This window comes from Ambystoma mexicanum, chromosome 3q (assembly GCF_040938575.1).
Source record: "Ambystoma mexicanum isolate Mex_15411 chromosome 3q, UKY_AmexF1_1, whole genome shotgun sequence".
Taxonomy (NCBI): domain Eukaryota; kingdom Metazoa; phylum Chordata; class Amphibia; order Caudata; family Ambystomatidae; genus Ambystoma; species Ambystoma mexicanum.
The window spans coordinates 954,506,075-954,518,505 of NC_090926.1; positions in this window are offsets into that span (position 1 = coordinate 954,506,075).

Here is a 12,431-nt window from a genome sequence, read left to right on the forward strand (position 1 = left end):
AAAATGCTAACAATATGGAGAGTCGACATCATAGCACTCCTAATAACAGTACAGAGCAGAGAGGAAGAACTGATCAACAATCCAGTAAGTGTTAAAAAAGCTAAAGGAGCTGGATTAGATCGAGACTTAACAGCTGCCGAAATAAACAAACTGATGACTCATTTGCCACTGAATATGAAAAAACTGAATGAACTCCAGGGGTATATCAAGAAATTTCCCAGTAGACTGGCGCAACACGTCATACTATGAGCATGGCTAAACCTCTTAGATACAAATGAAAGTTGGGCAATTAGAGGCCTTTCTACGACAAATAACTGTAGACTATGAAAAGCCGCCAATGAGAAAGAGACAATTCGCCACCTTCTCCTGTCGTGCTCGGGCACTGTGTGGGTTAGGTCCCAATATGTGAAGCACTTCTGTGTAAACTCTTTACTGGTGGATGAAGAAACTTGGTGGTCTTGGATGATCAGCGGAGCCAAACCCACCTGGAAAACAGCAACATTTAAAATCTTGCAACATATAATGGCGACTTTGACAAAACTTTCAGCAAAGACCAACTAGGATTAATGGCTTTAGTAGATCTGAGATGCTTGTCCAACAAAGAAAGAACAAAACAATAAAACAATAAATAAAAAATAAAAAATGAATAAAATAAAAAAATACTGTTTCAATTGAATTATCCAATGCAGAATTTTGCCATAGACTGTATTTATTCAATTGTTCTATTATGCAGATGTATATGGTGCCAATTTGTTTGCACTTCTTCAGTCCTTAATCAGGGCATAACTCATTGATCTGCTTGTTGTATTTCCATCTATGATAATGGCTGTCCATTTAAGCATCAATGTGACCTGTGACATGCTGACCATAGGTTTGGTCAGTGTCCTGCTTCAAAAGGGGCACTGCAAAAAGTGCTTCTTATCGCTGGCATGAGGGTTGCTCCTGTAGTGTCTGGGATGGATCCCGGCAATTTGTAGTTTCAGCTTTCCTTCTGCGTGTAGCTGGCTGACATACCCGGAGCAGATGTTGGGGGGAGGTGAGAGTTGGTGAGCTTCTCCATACTGGGACCTTCTGTACTCTCTCCCCACCTGACCCCTCACCCTGGCGTGTTGCAGTTCGTTGTGGCATATTGCAAGGAAAATATATTGGAATCTCTGCATCCTAGGGCCTGGATCTTGAGTTTTGTCCCTCGTGTCGGGACCAGTCCTTTTACAACCACGTTGATGTTTCAATGATTTCAGGCAACCTTCACATGTGTGAAAGTGTTGAAAACCAGGGAAATGGGTTGGGTGTCCAAATGTCATGTAGCTTGTAATATCCGGAGGGTTCTAACATGTAACTATGCAGAATTGTTTGCAGATTAGTGAAACAGTGTGGAATTGTATAAGGAGGATTGCTTTACCAAGCCACAAACCCACAAACATTTTTTGACTTGTGCTGAAATCCAGTGAACAGGGTGGGGTGTACAAATGTCATGAAGCCAGTAATGTCTGGAGGGCCCTAACAGGTAAATATGCAGAATTTGGTGCAGATTGGTGAAACTGTGTGGAATTGTATCAAGAACAACGCTTTGCCAAAAACCCACCAAGAAATGTTGACTTGTGCTGGAATTCATGGAACTGGTTGCGGTATCCAAATGTCATGTAGCCAGTAATGTCTGGAGGGTCCTATCAGGCAACTATGCAAAATGTGGTGTAGATTGTTGAAACAGTGTGGAATTTTATAAGGAACTATGCTTTGCCACAAATCCTGCCACAAACTAACAAACACATTTTCACTTATATATATATATATATAACACATTAACAAATATTAGTTTACTTATAGTCATACAGCTGATTTAATTACCACAAGTCAAGCAAGCGGTGTAACATAGTGGTCTGTTTTCCATTCAAAGTTTGGTTATTATGAAGGTTAAATACAAATGCAACATCTAGGAAGTATTTTAACTACCTTTGTGGAGAAAATCATTAGTTCTACCAAGGGATACCAACCGATTTAAACCATTCAAAGATGGCACCTTGTGTGAAAAGCAAGTCTGCTTTTTAAATTCATTGAATATTAATGCTATAAACATTGGTCCAAAAGGAAGCCCATCTGAAAAAGAATGTTTGTGGCAACATGCTGTGTTTCAGCATTTCAATTACTATATATGAAAGTAGAGTTTATGGCATTAGGTCTGCTATAACTTGAAAAATAACATGTTATTTCGGATCCATGTTACAGCTATTTATACAAATAACAATGTATATAACTTAAAATCTACTGTTTGAGCAATCCAAATGGGACATTAAGAGGTCCATTTATAGAAAGTCCTACTACTACCCAACATTGATGAAAATAAACAAAATAGGAGGTTTATTGTAAATGACTTTGTATTCCTACCTTTTAATTTATTTATTTTTACAAGAATACAAAGATAGTAATTGCAATATATGTTTATTACTAATTCAAAGGTTACAAATGTAACTAGCAGTATATAAAATCGAATACATAACTGCATAACTGCATACACATGCACATCCACCACGATTTTATACACAATTGATGCCTTTTTTTGCAAGACACAAACTCATATGAGTATTGTATGGCAAGTAACGAATTATAGTTCAGGTATACACCTATATGATATTTGTGGCTGTTTGCACCCTAAAAAGAGAAACATGAGATATATCCTTGGATGAACCTAATATGACTAGGTAAAGGACAGTTAAAGTCATCACTGGCTGGTTTGCCAAGCAAAAACGAGTATATTAAGGTATGGTCTTATATAATGATATTTCGACATCATCAGGTAGCTGAAGCTTCATAAGCTAAGTGACCAACTATAATATGGTCAGGAAAAGTCTCACATGCATATATACAACCCCTTATGCATAGGCACAGAAACATCTAATCCAATCCATCCTTAAAAGTCCAGGCATAGCCATCATACAACAGCTAGAATTCAAAATACCAGCTACCGCCCTATGTACAAAGGAGGTGCCATTTTAAAACTATTGCATATTCAAATACTCAACTACAACTGTTTCATTTGTAGCTAATCATAGCATGCTTAAATCTCCATGTTATACACACATGTCTCTAGACACTGCAATCATATTCCAGGCAGAACCCCATGTGCCAGGTACAGCGTTGATTGGACAGTGTTGAGTCCTGTAAAAGCCAGCTACAGCTGTAGAGGAGGTCCCAAATACAGCCTGCACTCCAAACGTCCATTTTGAAGTACCAGGAATGTTCACACCAAAGTATGTGACATATGATGAGCAAATAAACCAGCAGAGAGCTGCAGTAGGGCTCTTTCCGGTACCTATCAGAAGAATAGCACCTTTTGAAGTACCGACACCAAAGAAACCATGGACAGTAAGGTACCCATTGAGAAAACCAAATCAACAAATCAAATGGAATGAAGATCGTCTAAGTACAGTCCCTGAAGAAGCCAAAAAGGTCTTAATGGGAGACAAATTGTGATGCCACAAGATCCCGGACTGACTCACATTAAAAAGATATGATGACCAGAGAATGATAAAAAGAGACGAAACTCCATGAATAAGGGACATCACAAACCTAAAGTAAAAGGGCGATGGCAAATGTAAGAAGCTTATGCCATGAACATGACAAAGACATTCGACTAGTATAAGCATGTGCATATGCTTGGAACCGCAAGAAAGCTAAGATCGTGCGGCTTGCTATGCTTAGTAGTAAGATAGATTGCGACAAGAGCCACCTATATATATATTCAGTGAAAAAACTTTGTTAAAGGGACGTTATGGTTAAGTTGCGCTACTAAAAACCTATGAAATTCAGTGAAAAAAAACTTTGTTAAATTGACGTTATGGTTAAGTTGCGCTACTAAAAACCTATGAAATTCTGTGAAAAAACTTTGTTAAAGGGACGTTATGGTTCCAAGTAAAACCGAAAAACCCTTGAAATTCGGCAGTTATGGTAAGCTAAGCACCAATAACTCGCGCCGCCACCGTGCACTGCTAAGACTAACACCCAGGACATCAAAGGTGACATCACAAATGTCATTGATGACATCACTGATGACATCACATGTCTGGCTCACTATTTTTTCTTTTGCTGACATATCTAGGCCACATGGTTTTCTTCAGTAACAGTCAGAAACTAAGAATTATATTTTATTTGTAGACGTATCATTCTAGTAGGTTCTTACAGTAATTCCCTTAGAGTACAGTCACATCATATGAAACATATACATATGGGAAAACACAAGCTTGAAAGACAGCAATCCTTTTTTTGCATAAAGATAATCACTGGACTTATGAGCACTTTCTGATAGTTCTGTTGTTTTTTTTTATGGCTGTACTTTCCCTGTGGGTCCAATCACATCAAGTGATACATATACATAGGGTAAATAGCAGCTTTGAAACAGAGCAATCATTTATTTGCATGAAACTAATCAGTTAAGTTATGAGTTGTTTCTGCTACTACTTGTGCTTTTTTGCTAACTTCACTTTCCCTGTATATATCCATATTGGTATGTGTTCTTGTGTCTTTGTATTTTGTCTATAGTAATGCAATTATGTAATACATGGGTTTTATTAGCTACTTATTACATATTTCACAGTACGCAAAAATCTATTAAGAAAACAATTATCATTTCATTATTCAACATATTAACATTACCAATATCATACCTTCATCTTGTACGCTGCACACAATGTTATGTTTCTGTATGAGTAGCTTATTAAACTAGATAGAACCCCATAATAGGATGCTATTTATATCAATGCATCCTTCAATGCACTTATTAGGGTATATTTCTTGCAATGATTCTTGACACTTTTTTCGCAACATAATAAGAATCCCTTCTACACATATTTCATGAGAAGTACATACACATGTGATGTCATCAGTGATGTCAACAATGACATTTGTGATGTCATCTTTGATGTCCTGGGTGTTAGTTTTAGCAGTGCACGGTGGCGGCGCGAGTTATGGTTGCTTAGCTTACCATAACTGCTGAATTTCAAGGGTTTTTCGGTTTTACTTGGAACCATAACGTCCCTTTAACAAAGTTTTTTCACAGAATTTCATAGGTTTTTAGTAGCGCAACTTAACCATAACGTCCCTTTAACAAAATTTTTTTCACTGAATTTCATAGGTTTTTAGTAGCGCAACTTAACCATAACGTCCCTTTAACAAAGTTTTTTCACTGAATTTCATAGTTTTTTAGTAGCACAACTTAACAATAATGACTTTGACTTTATATACATGTCATATGGAACTTACTAGATCTCTTCTTATGAACTTGAGGTCAGCGAACTTATTTAATGTTAACAGTACCACCACCTAAAAACTCTGGGGAGGTATGTGTAATAGTTATATTATAACATAGGAACATTTAACAAATTCACAAAGCAGCACACATACAAAGTATATGTAGTAATACTTAAAAAATGTTACCCATATATGTAACACACTAACCATTCATGTAAATACAATATGTTTTAAAATGGAATATACCAAAAGAAGATGAAGTGGCTTCCACCATAATTACCTCACAGACGCTCCACAACCAACAGCAAGATCAGACGTATACACTACTGATTACATATCTCACCAGACATAGTAAGTGCACTTCTTTTTACTCATATATTTATAAACTTTCTATATTAGAAAAAAAACATATTACTTCTTTGTTTTCTCACAGAAATGTGTAGTACTCTGGACTGGCTAGAGGACCATTTCCCACGAGACGAAATATTAGAAGATAGTCCACCTAATGGTACACACTTTACTGTATAAACCAATTGATAAATATTATTTTGTATACATTCAACATATACATTCTTTTTTTACAGACCCTACAAAAATTGCAACTTCCAAAGAAAAAGAAGTGGTGGATAACACTCTTGAACACATTACCCACAAAATGGACCAACTTATGGCAAATTTTATGGATTTAAAGAACTTTGTGGAAGATCACCTAAAACCACCAACAACATACCATTGTCCCACCTGTACTTGTCCCCCCTCACCATATCCCATTCATTTATCCACAAACTCTCTCCATGGACCACAACGTTTTGATGAGATTTCCATCCCTTCTTCACCTGATCCCACTAATATTGAAAACCCTAATTCTCCTGTTTTTGTTTCCGTTTCTGCCCCACCTTCTCAGTCATAAATTGTTTATATATGTTAAATAAAGTTACTTTTTTATATTGTGTTGTAATTACTTTCAGTTCCTTGTAATAAAACCAATTTAGGTGTCCACGGACACCGCGGTTGTTCGGAAATGTTCGTAAAGAAACGAAGTGTCCGTAGGACATCAATGCGCATGCGCTAACCAATCTCTGTGCACTTGGTGTCCTGCGGACAGGCGCTTCCTTCGCAGACTAGTTCGCAAACAGATCATATGACCGCGCCCACGCTCATCGTGTGTCCTGAAATGCGGACACTGTTCGTGTCCCCGAACAATTTAAAAGTACATTTTCAGTTAATCCATAATACTTTTCAATAAAATCTCACCATGCCACAAGTCCCACATAGCAATCTTGAGTTTCTATATACCTTTTGAAACTTTCCGATCCTTTTATGTGTTTCGATCTGTCCGCGCACAGTGCGCATGTCCGCGGACCGCGCACAAGCACCCCTATAAAAGACCACGCCCAAGAGCTTATTCCCATTGTGTTTCTGGCTATTCTTCAGAACACAGTGATTTTTGCTGCCACCTGCAGACTACACCATCATCGACATGGCATCCTTGGCTGCTGAACTGCCACTTGGTGCTGCACCTGCTTCAGCACCACCACCACCCCCTCCACCACCACCACCTCCCAAAGGGCCTGAAGAGGGGAACAGGACTGAGGATGCGGAGGAGGAAGAAGAGGATGATGAGAATGAGGTAAAGGAAATCCCTACTACCCGCACTAGACGTGAGTCTTGGGTGTGGCGGTTATTTACCATTCATGGGAATGGTCCTAAGGCTCGTGCGAACCATGTTACCTGCAATGAGTGCAAAATGATACTCAGTCACGGGAAGCACGGTAACTACAGCTTTGGGACCACTACTATGAAGCGACACCTGAGGTCATTTCACTCTGCGGCTATTTGCAGGGTTGTACCTTGCGAAGAACGTAGCAGGTTGATTCCCTCTACTTCATCCTCTGTTTCTGATCCTGTCACCACAAGGACCACCTCTGTGGGACAGCGTCTTTCTCAACCTGCCTCACAGGCCATACAGAATGCTGATGACCCTTACCTTTCGAGGGTCACAGTTGTATGTATGTACTGTGACACAGTACTCTGCAGGGGGGAGCGACTTCGGAGTGCTTTTGAGACTATCGTCTCAGAGCACGAGAAGACCTGCTCACTACCCAAATAAAACCCACTCTACATCTTCCTCTCTCAGCTCGCCCTTTCTTATCCCTGTGGTTGGTGTCCCCCCCTTTACCCTCCTTTACCCTCCTCTCCTAGTGTGTCGTGTCTGAAAAACCAAAAAAAATACAAAATTACAAAAATCAAAAAAAATAAGGCTCTTTTCAGAGCCGCCTTTCCCAGTTAAAAAATATAAGTGAAAATAAATGAAGCAGGGCTCTTTGTATTTTTTAGAAGTTCGCGGACAGTTCGCGAACATTAAAGAAATTGGGTTACTACTCCATCACAAACATTGTAATTTTCTCTGGAAAGAAGTGGTGGCTCTGAAAAGAGCCTTTGGGTGGTGTTTGTAAGTCAAAAATTGTAAATGCTTAACATCTACTTCAAAATCGTTGTAATTCCAAAAAAGGTCGCAATGCATTTCGTACATTTCTCAGAAAAATCTGATTGCCAGCATAACTAAGATGGACTCCATCTCTGCGAAAAATGTATGTACTATAAAACATAATATTTTCATTGTGAAAAGAAGACATGCCAAAATCTCTTAGAAAGCCACAAACAGCCTTATTAACATTTGCCTTGCTTTTTCCATTTGTGGACCAAATGAAGAAGAACGAAGCCACATTTGTCTCTGCGCAATCCGTGAAAATATCACTTGAGAATTAGGAAACATGTCCACAACCTTCCTGAGTCCTTCTTTCATAGCACATTGCAAAAAAATTCCAGTCACATGCCCTAAACTGTTCCCTCCACAATGAATTACAATTATGTCTGGATGTTGCTCTGTCTCCAAAGTAGCACAGAGAGGTAGCAAGTCCAACCACTTCATTCCACGTACTCCATGCCAGTGTACTTCCACATGTGGGAATCCAAGATCTACAGCTACTCCACAGCTTTCTGCATGCACCTTCAACCAATGTATCCATGAATCTCCTAAAATCCAAACAATCTGTTTTCTGAAACACACAGCCATAGCTATCTTTTGTTCTCTCAGCAAAAAGAGTATCTCAGAAAATCTCTCCTGGCACAACACACCTACCAAACTTTCCTGACCAATCCCTTTCAGTGCTTATTCTCATTTGCATGACTTCTGAACCCAAAAATCCCCGGATGTAACTCCCGATGTCCGGGAACTACCGCCATGTCCACGGACATATCGTAACATGAACAGCCCTTCTACCATTTCCACTACACTCTCTCTGCCATTCCATCCTCAAAAATCACATGACCATGCACCAATCACATTCAAGACCTCTACATCTAACTGCATCATCATAGATCAGCACAGCAAATGTACTCTGAATCTCTCTGAGTACAAGTGTCATATCATTGGCAAGCAGCATCTACCACAAATACTGTACAAGTCTTCAAGATTTCTACTTGCAGCTCCATGCATATCCATATGCATGAACACAAACTTCAGGTATGCATATTTTCTGTATGGTAGATGACATAGCTCTCAACATAGCTCTCAACCATTTTTGTTTTACAGGTGGGTGAAATCACCTGATTTTGTTTTTGGCGGGTGAGACGCCCATTGGAATGAATGGGCGCGCAGGAGGCTTGGCGGGTGAGTCTGCCCTTTACAAGGCGTGTGACACCCGCCAAAAGCGTGTGAGTTGAGAGCTATGGATGAACACATTTTCAAACAGACTTTTACCTTGTAAAATCTGTAAAATGAATTTACTGTACTTTTTTTAATTTCCTAAAATCAACTATCACTTATACACCTTGATACTTTTTACTTTCTTTATACACACACACTCAAATCATGTTAAACTAACATTTTTTAAATGAAATATATAGACTACATATATTCAAACAAAATTGCATGCAAACACAATCTATGTTTAAACCTTTATAAAAATACTTACACAATTTCATATTTTTTGTTTTTATTTATTTATTTACTTAATTACTTTATATTAGATATGACATTGAGGCGCTATTACCTTGAACAGTTTACTTACAGAAATAGTAATATTCACTAATATATTATAAATTTCACAAGACATAGTAAAGATATTTTATTTTTGCTACAGTTAGTCATTCAATACAATTTGTTCATTAAGAACATATCACATGTACTGAACTGATGCAATCTATCTTATGTAAATAAATTAGTTTAATGGTTTTACAGAAGGCACTGAGGATTTCAATTAAAAAAATCAATATCTAAATTAAAAACAGTGCTATATACAAACAAAGGTACTAATTTGAAGCTTTTAGAGTTGCAGTGAAGACCAGTTTCCTGAAAAGAAGCAGCCGAATTCAAAGAAGAAAGAAAAACTAAGAAGTTACCTGTTAATTTAAAAAAAAGTATGTAAAATATCACCATAATATTTATATTATTAATCAAATATACTATAACATTAATACCAGCTATTTCGGTTTCTTAAAATAGAGATTTTGTACCATTTTGTCCAAAAATGTCCATGTCATAAACATCGATTTACAACCAGAATGGGCCACAAATTTCTATTTTTGGACACACAAATTAGCCAACTGAACCACTACAATTTTCATATTATAGAATAAACAACTGTTTTAATTGTATACATTAGATTTACTATTTGTACTTTTCCACACCACTAGCTTACTTTTATTTTGTCATCTGAACCCCAGTTTAGTGACACATAAATTCAAGAATACCTATCCCTACTAGTTTTAGTTCCCAATGCACAATCACACACCATTACATACATCTTTATCATCTTACTCAAACACTCATGCACACAGCACACATACATTCCTGAACACCCAAACCCATATCTTCTTTATTTTTTTCAACAGACCCTAAAGAATGCCTACCAAAAGACAACTCCGTAGAAACAACGCAAAATTAGAGCAAATGAAAATAAAGGAGTCCAACATAAGCATCCATCTCTATCAGAATTTGTAAAAAAAAGTTGAAACAAAACAGCTAATACAATCATTTAGTGAAATACAAGAAGTTTCAAGTACAACAACTTTGCTTCCTCTATCAAAATGTAAAACAAACCAAAAAACAATTAACAGAAAATCAGCTATCAGTACAGATAAAACTACTTCTTCAAATTTTAATATAGTGCAAAGTAAGCATACCAAGAAAAGTATTTTAGCCAAAATATACCGTCACAAAGTCCTTCAAAATCTTATAAAAACATGAGAGAAATCAGTTACAAAGCTTAAAACCTATCGTAGGAAATTAATCTTAGAAGCATTGATGGACAGTGCAATTCTTCTCAAAAGAAATTAATTTATTTTACTGTTAAACAAAATGAAACCACTAACAAAACTAATAACTAAATTACAAAAACGACTTCTCAATAAGCGAAATGTCAACAGAAAGAACTTCTTAAGTATCTGCGGAGGTGAATGGAATCACACTACGAGCACAGAACCATATTTTAATGAAGAAGCATAAAAACAAAAGCAAACGAATACAATTGCCATAAATATCAGTGGCCGAGGTTATGAAAAAGTAAATAATACCATAATGGAACAAGAAGTACAAGTACTCCTTACAAAAATATGCCCTGAAAACTTAGAATTACCCCTCCATTCAACTGAATCAGAACGTCTAGTGTACAAATGGCCGTGCACGTCAATGTGTAACATTCCCAAACAATGTTTCAAATCTTTACACCAATTCCTCAATAAATATGTAAAAAGCAAAGACAAAATCAAAATTAAATTACTGCAAAATATAGATACCTGTCCAGTGCGCAAGTACCCAGGACTACAAGGACATTCATTGGCCTGCATTACAGGACCTACTTGTAAAAACACTTTCCATGATATCAAAAGGATATCAACACATCATTCAACTATAAGAAATCTAGTCTATAAACTGTACTATGCTAAAAGTCCTGCTTTAGCACTAGCAAAGTTAAATAACATCCTTCTACATGGTACAGCAAAAGACCTACTTGAAGAAATTCACTATATCCAGAAAAAATATTTTGGAACTGAAAGCCATTTACAGAATGAAATAGCTTTAAACCAATTAAGCAACAATACTACACATGGCAACCTTTTGCTAAACACATACAAAAAAGAAATACTAAAATTTAAAAGTACATCAGCTGAAGGACCAAACCATGTATGTGTATGTTGCCGTAGTATTTTTTATAAAAGTAACACAAAAACTGTGGACCTATCATACAAAATAGAAGAAAATAGAAGATTCTAAATGGTTTGAATTAGCTCTCTACCTTCTAGCAGAAAACAAATATGAAATAACTGAGCCCTTAATACTTTGCAGTTATTGCACTACAAAACTTGACAACAACCAAACTCCTTCACGGTCTATCACAAATAATTTGGAAATATACCCAGTACCAAAACCTCTACAACAACTTAATTTATATGAGAGCATCATAATTCAAACAGTAGACCCATTTCAAGCAATAATACGCCTTCAACCAAAAACAGCAGAATTATCTCCCTCTGAATTGGTAAAAGGCATTCGTGGAAAAGTAGTTTATTTACCATTAAATCTAAAAGAAAATGTGCATACTCTAGGAGTGCAACGTCCAATGCAGCAATCTTTAATTATATTAGTAAATGTAGTACCTACAAAAGACAAAAAAATATGGCAACAGCTGGTAGATTTATATAAAGTTAGACAAGCCTTCCAATATCTTAAAGAGAATAATGAATATTACAAAGAAATTAATATTGAAGAAAACTTGAAAGATACAACTGAAATAATTCAAGAAGCACAAGAAGCTGGTCAATTTGAGCTACTAGATCCTGCTACAATATCAAATACTTTAGACCATTATACAATTCATCCTTTGCACTGTAATGACACCGTACAAGATGTACTAGAAACTTACCAAATGCGTCAAACAAAAGGATCGCCAATCAGTATATGGCAAAAAAGTATAGAAGCACGTGCTTTTCTTCTACTCCTTCCTACTGGCAAAGGAGGAAGGTATGATGATAGACCTATTCAAATATCAGCTTCAGAATACCACTCATTACGGATGTATTCTGAAGATCCCAGATTTAGACAAAATGTGGAATACATATTCCACCTACTCTTTGAAAGTGAACTAGCAACTTTATGTTACGGAGTTGCACACATATTAAAATCA